The sequence below is a fragment of the Crassostrea angulata genome, unplaced genomic scaffold (assembly GCF_025612915.1).
Source record: "Crassostrea angulata isolate pt1a10 unplaced genomic scaffold, ASM2561291v2 HiC_scaffold_207, whole genome shotgun sequence".
NCBI lineage: Eukaryota > Metazoa > Mollusca > Bivalvia > Ostreida > Ostreidae > Magallana > Magallana angulata.
The window spans coordinates 38850-56210 of record NW_026441760.1 but is presented as its reverse complement, the minus strand read 5'-3'; positions in this window follow the sequence as shown (position 1 = coordinate 56210).

Sequence of the window (17361 nt, the reverse complement as noted above, 5' to 3'; positions counted from 1 at the left end):
CCACTCGCGCTATATCTCCTCGGCCATGTGCGAGGGATGATCATCATTTAATATTGGGGGGGGGGGTAAAAAATTTTAGATATACAAACCAACCATTAATTCATGTCTGACGATGTTTCTGATTTGGAGTAATATCGTTCATTAATATTCATTTTCACTCAAATGTTTGATTAAATAAATACAAGATGGACAAACTTTTAAAACATAAAATGAAAACAGTTCTCGTATTTACGGCTATATAAACTCAAACACGTTCATATTCATCTAAGTGTGCGTCGCGGTGTGCGAATCTTGTGTATTAGGTAACCGCTTATCGCTAAGTAGTGCAGCCGTGGCTGATTTTCTCGGCCGTGGACGAAGGATAGATGAATAGATGACGTAAAGGTACAACGCACAGACACGCACAGCTCAGAACCCAGGACGATTTGAAAAGTTTGCAGTATAATGACCATATTCTATCAAATAAAAGTTATTTTTTTTAAACTACAAACCCACAATTGATCTATGTCTGATATTGCTTTAGATTGAGAATGAAATTGCTTTTATTAATTAACTGAACAATTTCTTAATTGACACCGAATCGTTTAGTCGATAAACTTTTATGTGTAATCAAAACTAAAACAATTCTTGAGTTCGCGGCTCAATAAACTCGTATATGAGAGACGCAACTCTCGTGTATTAGATAACCGCTGACTGCAAGGTAGCCCAGCCGGAAGTGACGGATTTTCATTTCGAGCCTTATTACAGAGGCAAACTGATCAATTTATAAGCTCGAAAAATGTCAACTTTCTATGTTGAAGCGTTTTTTAAAAAAGTCGCGGAGAAAATGACTTTTTGAAATTTTTAAAAAATGACGTAACGTAAAAACGGAAGTGACGTTGATATTGAAACTTTAACAACTTTGAGGCATTATAATTGCATATTATCTCTAAAAGTTTTATAAAAACCGGTTAAAAACTGTTTGAGTTATGAACCCAAAAAGGAGTCAGAAAAAAAAGTCAGGTAAGCTAAAAAAAAAATAAAGGAAACATAATTGCATAGTTATAAAGAAAAACAAATTTTCATAGCTAACAATTGTAAATTACTTTAAACAGCCTTAATTTTGTTTGTTATAAGTTCTTATCAAGCACAAACCACAACAGGGCATGATGCTTTCTTAAAGTTCCATTACAATAACTGTTCATGAATTATCCGATTTAATTTGAATTACTGGTAAATAGTCTGTAGAACACTTTAAGGAATATGCATGTGGGTAGAGGTGACAGGTTAACCTCAAGAGCTGAAAAGAATCAACAGGTAAAAACCATGTGGCCACCAATAGCTGAAATTAAAAAAAATCAATAAGCTGTGTTAACCATACATGTACCGGTACTAATAATAGCTGTCTTTACATTAACAAATGCATAGTATTTCTGAAAAAAAAAATGCACTGACCATGCAGTGTAATTAGTATGACATATCCCGGTACATGACATTAGATGGCACAGGACAGTTTTTTTGGATACATTTCATTGTAGCCGGGGGACGTGTGTCTTCGGAACTCTGTAACTAAAATAACTAGGAACTAGCACAAATACCTTTAATTCACCAATCACCAATTTCTGAAGAAAATTACTAGTCGAACCTGTAAAATTTTCTACATACTGGTTTTTATGAGATTTTGATCTTTTCATATTTTGCTAATTTTTCTTGATTTTTCAGCTTTTTAGACCTCCCCCGGCCAATTCCCTGCAAAGGGTTGACCTTCCGTACCATGTGCATGTTGCACTATCACATGTCAGAAACTTACCGATGTATAGTTTATAATGTCCCATCTGCCTACTTTTCGTGTTATTTACCCTCTCGTCTGTAACTTGCATTTTCACTGTCTAGAGTCAACACAACAGTCATAGCCGCAGGTTTCGCATTTTACTTCTGAATCTCATGTACCTAACATATGGGGCCTACATATTGCATATCAATTTCAACACGAGACATCACTCAAACTAATGATAATCATTAAAAATAATTTCATGAATTTCAGCAACACTCATAAGCCTTCAAGTACAGCAAATCTCAATTTTACAAAAATATTGACGGGTAGTTAATCCGAAACTGTCCCTTGCTACCTTTAACTTACACTAACATTCTCAGAAAAGTCATGTTGTCTTAAACTTAAAAAGCTTATGCTATTCTCAGTATAATCTATGTTATATTGCTTTGGTAACCAGAGCAATAGTTTTTCATTGATCATAAACGCAAAAAGAGCTTATCAAGCTAAATTTAGAACTGAAATCCGTTTAAAAATCGGATGATTGATTGCGGGATATAATCATTAAAAATATTGATTTTTACGGACATTTTGATTCTGCATTTTGGGTTTATAGAATAGTTGTTAGTTTAAAGTTAAATGAACTTGTACCTTAAATAATTCAGAAACTTTTGTTGATAAGTTGTTGTTTAAATCGTTAAGGTTTTTGTTAATTCGTTCTTAAAATCATTCGGATTTTGTTGAGTCGTACCAAGAATCATTTGATTTTTTAAATCTTTTTGTACTTTAGATACTCTTGTTATGAGTTTAAGAACTCTGCTTCATAGTGGTACTTCTAGCTTTACTTTCGACATTAACGGAAGACCCACTCGTTGGTTTGCAACGAGCATTGCTCTAGTTATTTTTTTTCCTTACAAATTTTGTGCACACGAGTTCTCAGAAATGGCTTGGCTGATTTTCATGAATCTTTCAGATCTGATAGATATTGATCTGAACCTTATTGGAAATGTTTTTATTTCAATGACGTCATGTTCAGAGATTTTGACGTTTTAGCGATTTTTAAAGGGTCAGCTTGTCCGTCGAACTCCTCCTAAACCACTGAAGATATTAAATTCAAATTGTCAGGAATTGTAGACGAATAATTGTAGTTTTGTTTAAAATGAATTATTTATGTCTGGCGCAAAAGACGCCAAAGCTCGCCTGGACCCGAAAATTGAGATATAAAATATGATGTGATTTTTCTTGGTTTTCTTTATGTATCTTTTTTATCAAAAATATTTTGTTAAGACTATAGAACAAATAAAATTTATTTTTACAGGATCTTTAATTTGACATCAAGAAAAAGGGGTTGGCCCTTCAATTTAGGGACCAAAAGGGCTCTAAAGTCTTTCTTCCATAACACTTTACTGAGAATATTTTGTAATATGTTTAAGAAGCAAAAATATTCATCTTACACTAATACCACTATACATTAAAAACAATTTATCATGCGTTACGTAATTAGGGGTTTTAATGGGCCAGAAGTCCAAAACTTTGATCAATTATTTCTCAAAAAGGACAAATATTTTGAAAATCAATATAGAATAAGATATGCTTAGAATAATGTTTTAAACAATATTCAATCAAAAAAGTTCGTTATCTGGCCCCAATTAGGGGAGATAAGGGGTCGGCCCCTAAAACGTCATTTTCAAGGTAGCTCAAAAACGGCAAAGAATTTCTAAACACTTGTTGAACAAAATATGTTGAATATCAAAAGACCTTTCATATGATGCCAGGAAAAACGGGCTGGCCCTTCAATTTAGGGGCCAAAAGGGCTCTAAAGTCTTTCTTCCCTAACACTTTAATGAGAAATATTTCGTAATATATTTAAGAAGCAATAATGTTCATCTTTCACTAATAGAACGATACATTATAAAAATTTTATCATGCGTTACGAAATTAGAGGTTTTAAGGGGCCAGAAGTCCAAAACTTCGATCAATTATATCTCAAAAAGGACAAATATTATGAAAAGCAATATAAATAAAAGATGCTTAGAATGATGTTTTAAACAATATTCAATCAAAAAAGTTTCGTTATCTGGCCCAAATAAGGAGATAAGGGGTCGGCCCCTAAACCGCCCTATCCCAGCTAGTTCAAAAATGGCAAAGAATTTCTAAACACTTGTTGAACAAAATATGTTCAATATCAAAAGACCTTTCATATGATGCCAAGAAAAAGGGGCTGGTCCTTCAATTTAGGGGCCAAAAGGGCTCTAAAGTCTTTCTTCCATAACTCTTTACTGAGAAATATTTTGTAATATGTTTAAGAAGCAAAAATGTTCATCTTTCACTAATAGAACGATACATTATAAAATAGTTATCATGCGTTACGTAGTTAGAGGTTTTAAGGGGCCAGCAGTCCAAAACTTCGATCAATTATATCTCAAAAAGGAAAAATGTTTTGAAAATCAATATAGAATAAACGATGCTTATAATGATGTTTTAACAATATTCAATCAAAAAAGTTTCGTTATCTGGCCCCAATAAGGAGATAAGGGGTCGGCCCCTAAAACGTCCTATCCCAGCTAGCTCAAAAACGGCAAAGAATTTCTAAACACTTGTTGAACAAAATATGTTGAATATCAAAAGACCTTTCATATGATGCCAAGAAAAGGGGGCTGGCCTTTCAATTTAGGGGCCAAAAGGGCTCTAAAGTCTTTTTTCCATAACACTTTACTGAGAAATATTTTGAAACGCAATATTGAATAAAAAATGCTAAGAATGATGCGCTTGTCAATATTCAACCATCGAAATTTTGTCATATGCCCCCTTTTAAGGAGATAAGGGACAAGCCCTTCAAACAGTATTCACAAAAAAACTCAAAAACGGCAGAGAATTTCTTAACACTTGTTGAACAAAATATGTTTAATATGAAAATATCTATCTTTTTTTAATTTTAGGGGCCATAAAGGCTCTGAAATCTTTATTTTACAGCACTTCACTGAAAAATATTTTGTTATTTGTTTAGAAAGCAATTATGTTCATCTCACATTTATATAACAATAAATTTTAATTGTTTTATCACGTGTTCCGTAATCTGGGGGTTTTAAGGGGTTTTAAGGGGCGAGAAGCCAACACTTTGATAACATATTTCAAACAGAACAAATATTTTAAAAATCATCATTTTGAATATCAATATAGAATAAAAATGCTGAGAATGATGTTCCTAACAATATTCAACAATCAAAAGTTTGCCCTGATAAAGTGATAAAGGGTCAAATATCAAAGTCAAGGTCATATAACCTTCAAAAAATCGCACGGAAGACCTCCTCGTTGCTCACAACGAGATCTTGTCTAGTTCTTCTTTTTCTTCTAGACGTTTCTTTAAACTGTAATATCTCGCTTGTTTGTCATTAGATTTTATTCAATTTTTCAGGGTTTATTGGAAATGACAATAGCTTACTATAGTACAAAATATTTTTAAATCGCTACTTTCGGTTTTGAGTTATTCCACTTTGAATATTTTTTTAGTGGGTTTTGTGTACCTGCAAAGGCTCCGAGTTGATCCGTAGCAAGCAGTTTTATTTACAAATCTTTAATGTAGACATCTTGAACGGTGTCCTCCTAGTTTTACTTTTTTGATTAACTCACGTATACTTTTTAAAAAAATTACATCGTAATTTATGTTTCAAAAAAATGTTGGTTATATCTTTGCTCAATAACTTTTTAGTTGTAATTTTTTTCTAGACACATATGGAACAAAAGTTGTGCAAAATATTAAAAGCTTTCATTTGATACCGTAAAGGAGGGGTCTAGATCCCTTAAAAGTCTTTGTTTCATAACTCTAAAACGGTAACATTTCGATATGGGCGTCGCTGCAACAAATGTTGTTAGTGACTTTATTGATCTCATAAAACTGTTTTTGTGTTCGGGTATTGCATAATTTGAGAGTAAAAAGTAATACGATTTGACCAGTACTCGCGGCAATTTGGCCAAGTTAACGAAATTCTCCCTCGCGGCAGTCGCCCGCGGCCGAGAAAATCGGTCACCATGGTCGCGGCTGGGCTACCTAGCGGTCAGCGGTGATCTAATACACGAGAGTCGCGAACTCAAGAATTGTGTTAGTTTTGATTACACATAAAAGTTTATGGAAGTTTATGGACTAAACGATTGGGTATCAATTAAGAAATTGTTCAGTTAATTAATAAAAGCAATGTCATTCTCAATCTAAAGCAAAATCAGACTTAGATCAATTGTGGGTTTTAAGTTTAAAATAAAGAACTTCTATTTGATAGAATATGATCATTATACTGCAAACTTTTTAAATCTTCATGGGTTCTGTGCTGTGCGTGTCTGTGCGTTGTACTTTAACGTAATCTATTCTTCGTCCACGGCCGAGGAGATCAGCCACGGCTACACTAACTAGCGGTAAGCGGTTATCTAATACACAAGATTCGTACACCGCGACGCACACTTAGATGAATATGAACGTGTTTGAGTTTGATAGCCGTAAATACGAGAACTGTTTTCATTTTATGTTATAAAAGTTTGTCCATCTTGTATTTATTTAATTAAACATACAAGTGTAAATGAATATTAATAAACGATATCATTCCAAATCGGAAACATCGTCAGACATAAATTAATGGTTGGTTTGTATATCTAAAAAAGTTTAACCCCCCTCCCCCCCAAAAAAAAATATATTAAATGATTATTATCCCTTGCACATGGCCGAGGAGATCCAGCGCGAAGGGGACAAGTGATCCGCGGTCGGCTCGTGTTGTTCTACATGTACCTTATCACGCGTTAATGTTTCATATTTTGCACGGACAGAACTATATTTTATTATGTTTTCAACTATTATATAGATTATAGATTTAAGATGAAAAAATAAATTTATTTTACTTGTACAGTTGATTAAGCATAGATTTAATTATACGATAGCGTACAAGGTAGTTTAAAAATCAAATCAAATTATAATAAAGTTCCATGTTACATGTTTGCGATAAGAGCTAGCACGATAAAAGAATGTCCTGAATTGTCCTGAATTGAGGCATTTGATGATTATTTTAAAGAATATTCACATGAGTTTTAAACAACTTAAGATTAGATTCTATCGGTCACATATTAATCACTCTGTAGTTTTTCTTATACATGGTTGTTCGTTTCAGTGTGGAAGCGAACTCATTGCTGCACCCCCCCCCCCCCATACTCCCGCCCCGCTGACAAGTGCTCGCGCTGGATTTTCTTTTAATTTTGCGTAAAGATATCCAGTTCTGTCGAAAATTATTTTTAGTGACTTCTTCTTATGTGCAACATTTTCTACTCAACGTGTTTCACTTTCCCACCCGTTTGTTTATTCGATCAGTCTGTGTTAATTCAAACGCCACGCGCGACCGAAAATCTTGTGTTGCTTTAGCGCACACAACTCAGAACATATGTAATTGAGTATTAGTTGGAAGCGTGCTTTTATAAACAATAAGACTATTATTGGAAGTCAGTCTTCTTCAATTTAAAGATGTGAAATCGTAACATGAGAATGTGGCTAATAAATTAACCTGTTGAACACGCTAAACTTCTATAGTTATGAACAGAACAATATATTATATATTATAATTGAAAGTTGGAAGTCAAAGGAAATTTTGTTCTTGGGAAATACGACTACATTATGCAATGCAGTCGATCGCCATCGAAATCATCAAAGTACTGCAAGTGTCGACAAATTTCTTATTTTTTTGAAAGACCATGATAGTTCACTTGACTTGCAGACTATAATATAGCGACATATCTGCCTCCCAAAAATATATGCGCTTCTAAAAGGTACACTTAAGTGCGTTATTGGGGATTTTATTTATTGCTAATTGGATGAAAATTGATAAAAAAAAAAAACAAACAAAAAAACTTTTAATTGAAGTTGTGTATTATGAGGTTGTACTGCAACTTAATTTACTTACAAGGTTAGCTACAGCCAGTGGAATACTAATTTTAGGTGAACAATGAATACCCAATATATTAAAATACAAGATAAATAGTTTCCAGAACTATAATATTATGCATGTGTATATGAAGGTTGCACCCTCATTTGTATGGCTGTAGGTGAGGAGGTAATGTTGCATTGATGTACATACAGTGTATGACTGCAAATACGAATTCCGGACCGTAGCTATTGACGATACCCATGATAGTCTTTTAATACATCTATGCGCAGTTTGATCTACAAACTGACCAGTTTCATAATTTCTTCGAATTTCTCTAACAAGGACTGTCTAATTCCTTCCCAGAATTCCAATTAACGCAAACGCAATTGAAGTTTTTTTTTCAATTTAATTAGTCAACCTACTGACATAAGAATAAGGATTTTGCATACTATTACATCGTCGAGAGAAGTATCATTCATTTCTGTACATAAGGTTATTTAATTCGCGTTACATAGCGGTGTCTCTATGAAACAGCACCATCTGGTGTAAAATTTAGATGCTCGCTTTTCCATAAATTCTCCTACTGATCTTTTTTTTAGCTGATTATATATTATTTTGAATGTCCAAGTCTACTCGTATCATTAAATAATATCAGACGACACACATTTTTCTATAGAAAAGTTCAGAGATGCCATCAATTTTGAATAATTACTAAATGTTGTCAGCACGTAACAATTCTAAACTTGCACACAGTCTTCAAAAATTTAGAAAGATTTAAATAAAGAAGTTATCTTAGAGAAAAGGTTACGTGTTTTGTAGGCGGGTTCGGTTTAAAAAAAAATAGAATTCCTGACATGAATCATGAGAACCAACTGTTTATAACAATGCTTGCTACCCTTTGAAAATTTAACTCGCCATTAAACATCTCATTTTTTAAATAAAAAAAATTGAAACGATTACACAAACTTTGTTCGACAAATAGTTTTCCTAAACCCTTTTCTTCCTTTCTTTATCAAAACACGTTTTATATACAGGCTTTCAATTACAACACGTTTTTATAACAAAAGCAGAAGTTTAGTCATTATAATCGTTTGACACCATATCACATATATTTTCAACCCGCAGCAACAACTGAAGACCCAATAGTGGCTTTGCCACGAGCTCTGGTCTAGTTTTAACTCCAATTATTTAAGAGTCGCCGTGGCCTAATGGTTAGCGTACTGAGTATGCAAAGCTAATGGTCGTGAGTTTGATCCCCACTCCCACCGATTTTTTTTTTCTGTTTTTTTTTCCTTTAAATTTGTGAAAGTGAAATAGAAGTCGAAAAGCACTCTTTCTTTTTGTTGAGGTCTAGTTTTAATTATTTTCCTCATCCCGTATAAGCCCCGAGCAAGTTCACCTGTGCCACATGTTTCTGTTCAATCTGGTATCAGCTCGCAAGTGTCTTACACGTGGTATCTCCATTCTCTGTAGAACAATAGGGTGCTAATTAATTTACACAGACTGACACCTGTTGATATTTCCATGTAAATTGATAGATGATTTAGGACAAAAGGATAGTACTTAGGTATACACATAAGGTGTCTCCATGGTCAGTTGACTTATCTAAAAGAAATTCATAGTGCACACCACAACAACTTTTAATGCTACATGTAAAGCTTATTTGCAATTGACATCAACACAATATTTAAAAGTTGTTAAAAAGATTTTAAATGAAATGAATGTACAAGTAATAAAATGAAAATAAAATAAAAATAAAAATGAGATCAGATTATCATATATAGTCAATGTAATACAAATCATTGCATTCACAAAATTATATGCATTCATCTATATTGATAAAGGTTAGATACAGTTTTGTTACTATATTTGTATTGTTTTTATTTTAAGGAAATATTTACAAGTAATATAAACAGAACCATATTTCAATTTTGTCAGTAGGATAATTGGTAACATTTTTTAAAAACATTATATAGTCTGGCATCATGTCTATCAGACTTGTGCACTGTTGCATTCTCTCATGGGGGGTTGGGGGTGACGATTTTTGTCAGGAATCGTTTCAATTGTTATAGTCTAATTGTTTTATTACTCATATTACAAAGTAAACTAATGTGTCAACTTGTATTCTTCGAATGATATTATACATGTATATAAGATTATCTAACAGATATTACAAACAAATATTCATCTATTAGAATGTAATGTATTACACGATGTTTGTAAAACCGTGAATAACTGAATGATCTGGACATTTAAGATAGTCTTACCAAACTATAATTCAAATTTATATTAGTCTAATGATAAAGTTATATGTAAGTAAGTAAATCATTTATTATAATGACCTGTGTATCTTTTACAATTGAATTGTATACAATTACATAAATCAAACACCTGGCCCATAGGACCTATGATAAGTCACTGTTAACACTAAGTTATGATTTAAATGCATGAGCAAGAATTTAATATGTCTTAATGTAAATGCAGAATGAATAAAATTTGCAGCTTGTCTTGGATATGTCACTGTTAACAATAACTTATGATTGAAATGCATGAGCAAGAATTTAATTTGTCTTATTGTAAATGCAGAATGAATAAAATTTGCAGCTTGTCTTGGATAAGTCACTGTTAACAATAAATTATGATTCAAATGCATGAGCAAGAATTTAATTCGTCCTAATGTAAATGCAGAATGAATAAAATTTGCAGCTTGTCTTGGAAATTACAAATGCATTTTGTCATTTAGTTACAGAGTGTTCATGTCCACTCAGAGACAAGTTTACCCTTAAATTGTGCAGTCTCTTTTTTCAGGGGCAGTACCCCACACCGCAACTGTGTCATTGTTGATCTAGCTAACGTATAAGAATGTTCATTAAGATGTTATTTTCTAGACAAAAATTTTCTTTTAATAGTTTGTATGTTCTCAATTTAGGAGTATTTAATCTGGATATACATTTGCCATCTAAGTTCATGTTCTAACTGCTGTTTGCTGATAAAATGAGTTATAGTACACGGGGACATTTTTAATAGGTTGTCAGTATATCCACATCATTTAGAATAGACATCATGCATTTATGAATATATTCCTTGTCATACCACTACATGCACATATTAACACATGTATTATCTAACAAAAATATTCATGAATATGATATATACCATATGACTGCCAAGAAAGACAACAACATCAGTAAATCATGAGTAATATACATGTAAATACAAGGCTTTTAGTTACTAACATGTCTTGTCAATTAATAGAAGTCTGAAATAATTAGGTCTGAGAGAGAGAGAGAGAGAGAGAGAGAGAGAGAAAGAGAGAGAGCGAGAGAGAGAGAGAGAAGATACTATGTATATACATTCATGCATGTTCATAATTAACTTCAAAACGAACAGAAATCATTCATTATGAGAGAGAGAGAGAGAGAGAGAGAGAGAGAGAGAGAGAGAGAGAGAGAGAGAGAGAGTTGTTGAACATTAGGGTTCATTGGTTGAAAATATGTATTCAAAGCTATTTTAAGCTCATTGAGTTTAGTTTTAGGAACAAATATACAACTCATATCTGTTTAATAAACATTTAAGTGTGTATAGTATAACCTCTCAATATTCATAAAAGTACCACTGAGACCAACATATTACAACTGCATAATAAATAAATGTAATTTAAGGTTCTAGCTTCTGATGCGCCATTCAGTAATATTTTAAAAAACAATCTTGACTAATAAATGTCAATCATATAAGTATGATTCTAATATAAGTCATCCGGGCAAATCTAATATTTTGAGACTGTATGAGCTATAATTTTTGAGAACCTAAAATAAGACCTTTAAGTAAAAAAAAAATCAAAATGAAAAGAAATGTAGTAATGCTTCATTTTTGGAGTGAGAAAGGGACAATATCTAAAAAATCATCAAACACTCACATCACAACATAAGGTGTTCAGTGATCAGTTTTTTGCTAAGGTGCAAGTTTATGTGCAGTTGTAACCCACCCACCCTCATAGTAGTACATGTATTATCAAGTAGACATGTATGCATTTTACATGTAGTGAGTTTCCCTTTTAGGTATCAGGCAAAATTTATCAGAATGATGGGACCCGGTACATTTAACAGGCATGGGACAATGACTTTTCTCATAAAGGAAATTAAAGCATGGGTCAAAACCGTCCTCAGTATGAAGTACCTATGGGATGAACCATTTTTTAAGATGAGTTACAATTCTCAACTCAAGAGAAACAATTAATATCTTTAAACACATTTTATTTTTTAAACACAAACAATCTTTCAGGAGGGAAATAATTACCCTCCTTGGTATCCAAAACTGTCTCTTGCTATCTTTAACTTACACTAACATTCTATGAAAAGATAAGATTTAAAAGCTTATGCAATTCTGAGGAAAAGTATGCCTCATATTGCCAATGTCATTGAGGTTTAAGAAAAGAATAACCATTTAAGTGAACCTACCCTTTCCACTTTCCTCTATTTAACACAGATTCATAGGACTCTCCTTCAGTAAAATATATTAACTTGGTCTTTTAGACATCAATTGTTGTTCAACCTCCTTGATTAAGGAACGTTATTCAGTACTACATTCATCTACATAATATTGCCATGATAAAAGCATCAAATCACTTAGAAATACCCTTACATGTATATACCCTCCCCGTATTTGTATTTTCATAAAAAGCATTAGTTTGAAATTGTTTACCTAATATTATGAAACTTGTGGCAATTTTCTGATGTCATTTCTCACATGTATTTGAAATAATCATCACTGATGCTAAGAAATTTCTTTTGTTTTTGTAAATTGGATGATTTGTAGCATTTTTATTCACAAATAATCATGCCGTCCTGCATGTGTTTTTTGTTTCCATGAAAAAGTTAACAATCATATATAGTGAATATGTTTTGTGGTTTCACTAGTCTCCTTTTGTCATAAACCATGCTAAAACAGTAGGACCTGCAAGTAAGCTGCCTGCCTTTAATTAATTAAACAAAATTCAAACACACCAGGGTAGCTGAAGATGGATAAGAATTTCATTAATAATGTTCAATTTTTAAATGTGTTTCTACATTTTTGATGCATATACATTGAAAGGATAAAAAGATGTTGATTCTTGTTCATTTCAATACATGTAGCAGTAATTATAGCTAATGTTATTTGAAGGTCAAGTGTACCTTAACATATCATACATGTATACCTATAATGAAAGAAGGGGGAGTGATTTTTCAACTATGTAAATACATCTTAAAAATCACTTTTGGACAGGAAGGAGTATACACATGTGTTTTTAAGGTTTTGTATACTATGATAATTGTATTTGTTTACATGTAAATGTAATTACTACATTTGAAGAAAATATTCATAAAAAAACAATTGGGTTATATTAGTCAGGTTTTTTTAACGTTATTTCATAAAACCAGACAGCAAATTCGCTGCAGATTAATAAATTTAATGATCCAATCGATAAAAACTGTTTTAAAGTATTTATTCTTATCTCAGTAATTAACTTAAGCCTATAAATTGTCATCAGAATAGGAAATTCCTATTTTCTGGGTAGGTCAAATTTTACTAAAATGGTGGCCATTGTACACATTTAAGAGGGAATATTTATAATCTCTCCTTCTGTATGTATATAAATATAATTGTTTACAATTGTACTTTTTGTAATTAAGTCTCCCAAAAGAAGTTTGGAGACATTGTTTTTGTAAGCGGTTTCTTCTTCTTTTTCTTCTTTCTTTCATGCGTTTATTTATGTAGCTGCAAACACAAATGAATTCCGATTTTCACGATAATAAGAGAGTAATTGAAAAAAGATTATACCATTACCTACGAAGTAATGCTGTTTTGGCCTCGTAGTTAAAAAAAAGTATAGATAGTATGACTTTGTATGAAAATATGCGTTCATTGTAATCTTTTTTATGTCATAAGATAGTGATATTTTTGGAACATAAAATTCTGTTATCAAGGTGAAAACATTTCAAACCCACCACGTTGAGTGTACATTTACAAAACACGGGCCGGGAGACGCCGCGCATGTGGACAACCGATTCGCTGTAGTCTAGGACACATGCTTCTCGTGTTTACATGTGCACGTTATCACACATTGCTTCGTAGTTAAATTATTTCAATATCCAATTATATTGGTTAACGATGTATCAAATTAAATAGTGATATTTTTGGAAAATAAAATTCAGTTATCAAGGTGAAAACATTTCAAACCCACCACGTTGAGTGTACATTTACATAACACGGGCCGGGTGACGCCGCGCAAGTGGACAACCGATTAGCTGTAGTCTAGGACACATGTTTCTTGTGTTTACATGTACACGTTATCACACATTGCTTCGATGTTAAATTATTTCAATTTTCAATTATATTGGTTAACGATGAACTAATTAAACCATTGATTTAAACCATAGTGCGTAAAATAAAGAAACAAAATGCCATCAATGAATATAATACAAGGTTTCACAGTCGTACGAGTTGAAATGTAAATGCATTCACCTGTGTCCATTTCTGACATTTTGCTGCTGAGAATTTAAAGGATTACACTACCCATTTCAGCAAAAAAGCGAATATTCACAACATGATCATTCCATTCGCACATCTTAAGTATTTGTTATCTGTGATAATTCATTTGGCTAAGAAAATTTTGGATTTTTTTATGTGTGTGTGTGTGTGTGAGAGAGAGAGAGAGAGAGATGTTAAACATTAGGGTTCATTGTTTGAAAGTATGTATTCAGAGCTATATTTAAGCTCATTGAGTCTAGTATATTAGGAAAAAATATACATCTTATAACTGTTGAATAAACATTTAAGTGTGTATGGTATAACCTCTCAATATTCATAAAAGTACCACTGAGACCAACATAATACAACTGCATAATAAATAAATGTAATGTAAGGTTCTAGCTTCTGATGCGCCATTCAGTAATATTTTAAAACAATCTTGACTAATAAATGTCAATCATATAATTATGATTCTAATATAAGTCATCCGGGCAAATCTAATATTTTGAGACTGTATGAGGTATAATTTTTGAGAACCTAAAATAAGACTTTTAAGTAAAAAAACTTCAAAATGAAAAAAAAAATGTAGTAATACTTCATTTTTGGAGTGAGAAAGGAACACTATCTAAAAAATCATCAAACACTCACATCACAACATAAGGTGTTCAGTGATCAGTTTTTTGCTAAGGTGCAAGTTTATGTGCAGTTGTAACCCACCCACCCTCATAGTAGTACATGTATTATCAAGTAGACATGTATGCATTTTACATGTATTGAGTTTCCCTTTTAGGTATCAGGCAAAATTTTTCAAAATGATGGGACCCGGTACATTTAACAGGCATGGGACAATGACTTTTCTCATAAAGGAAATTAAAGCATGGGTCAAAACCTTCCTTAGTATGAAGTACCTATGGGATGAACCCTTTTTAAAGATGAGTTACAATTCTCAACTCAAGAGAAACAATTAATATCTTTAAACATATTTTATTTCTTAAACACAAACAATCTTTCAGGAGGGAGTTAATTGCTCCCCTTGTTATCCAAAACTGTTTCTTGCTATCTGAAAAGATAAGATTTAATAGCTTATGCAATTCTGAGGAAAAGTATGCCTCATATTGCCAATGTCATTGAGGTTTGAGAAAAGAATAGCCATTTATGTGAACCTACCCTTTCCACTTTCCTCTATTTAACACAGATTCATAGGGCTCTCCTTCAATAAAATATATTAACTTAGTCTTTTAGACATCAATTGTTGTTCAACCTCCTTGATTAAGGAACGTTATTCAATACTTCATTCATCTACATAATATTGCCACTATAAAAGCATCAAATCACTTAGAAATACCCTTACATGTATATACCATCCCCGTATTTTGATTTTCATAAAAAGCATTAGTTTGAAATATTTTACCTAATATTATGAAACTTGTGGCAATTTTCTGATGTCATTTCTCACATATATTTGAAATAATCATCACTGATGCTAGGGAATTTCTTTTTTTTGTAAATTGGATGATTTGTAGCATTTTTATGCCGTCCTGCATGTGTTTTTTGTTTCCATGAAAAAGTTAACAATCATATATAGTGAATATCTTCTTATCTATTGTGGTTTCTAGTCTCCTTTTGTCATAAACCATGCTAAAACAGTAGGACCTGCAAGTAAGCTGTCTGCCTTTAATTAATTAAATAAAATTCAAACACACCAGGGTAGCTGAAGATGGATAAGAATTTCATAAATAATGTTCAATTTTTAAATGTGTTTCCACATTGTTGATACATATACATTGAAAGGATAAAAAGATGTCGATTCTTGTTCATTTCAATACGTGTAGCAGTAATTATAGCTGATGTAATTTGAAGGTCAAGTGTACCTTAACATATCATACATGTATACCTATAATGAAAGAAGGGAGAATAGTTTTTCAACTATGTAAATACATCTTAAATATCACTTTTGGACAGGAAGGAGCATACACATGTGTTTTTAAGGTTTTGTATACTATGATAATTGTATTTGTTTACATGTAAATGTAATTACTACATTTGAAGAAAAATATTCTTAAAAACACAATTGGGTTATATTAGTCAGGTTTCTTAACGTTACTTCATAAAACCAGACAGCAACTTCGCTGCAGATTCATAAATTTAACGATCCAATCGATAAAAACTGTTTTAAAGTATTTATTCTTATCTCAGTAATTAACTTAAGCCTATAAATTGTCATCAGAATAGGAAATTCCTATTTTCTGGGTAGGTCAAATTTTACTAAAATGGTGGCCATTGTACACATTTAAGAGGGAATATTTATAATCTCTCCTTCTGTATGTATATAAATATAATTGTTTACAATTGTACCTTTTGTAATTAAGTCTCCCAAAAGAAGTTTGGAGACATTGTTTTTGTAAGCGGTTTCTTCTTCTTTTTCTTCTTTCTTTCATGCGTTTATTTATGTAGCTGCAAACACAAAGAATTCCGATTTTACCGATAATAAGAGAGTAAATGATTATACCATTACCTACGAAGTAATGCTGTTTTGGCCTCGTAGTTAAAAAAAAGTATAGATAGTATGACTTTCAATGAAAATATGCGTTCATTGTAATCTTTTTTATGTCATAAGATAGTGATATTTTTGGAAAATGAAATTCAGTTATCAAGGTGAAAACATTTCAAACCCACCACGTTGAGTGTACATTTACATAACACGGGCCGGGAGACGCCGCGAATGTGGACAATCGATTCGCTGTAGTCTAGGACAAATCAACAAACGTACACTGATTTGTTTTTGGGTTTTTTCAATAGTCATGCTGTATATCTTATGTTATGATAGATCATATAAAAAGGACAGACGTCAGGGTTAGGGTTAGTAAGTCGTAATATAATCATACTAGCTTCAACGTAATGAGCCAGTTTAAACACGAGGTGAAATTACTCGAATCCCTTTATGTCGTTTATTTTGAAAATAAATTTGTACATTGTACAGCAAAACCTGTCTAATCCAGTGGAGGGTAAATGTAGTGAGTCTTGATCGTGCATATTCTTAGAAAATGTTCAATTCTTCTGAAATATATTAGATTTTATTTACGGTTTCAATTTTCATTTTAATTTTTTTTGGGGCAAACCCAGGTAATAAATCCATAACGAAATACATACGACAGATATACTTTTTCAATCAAATCATCATCATTATTAATATTTAAAACATCCGAT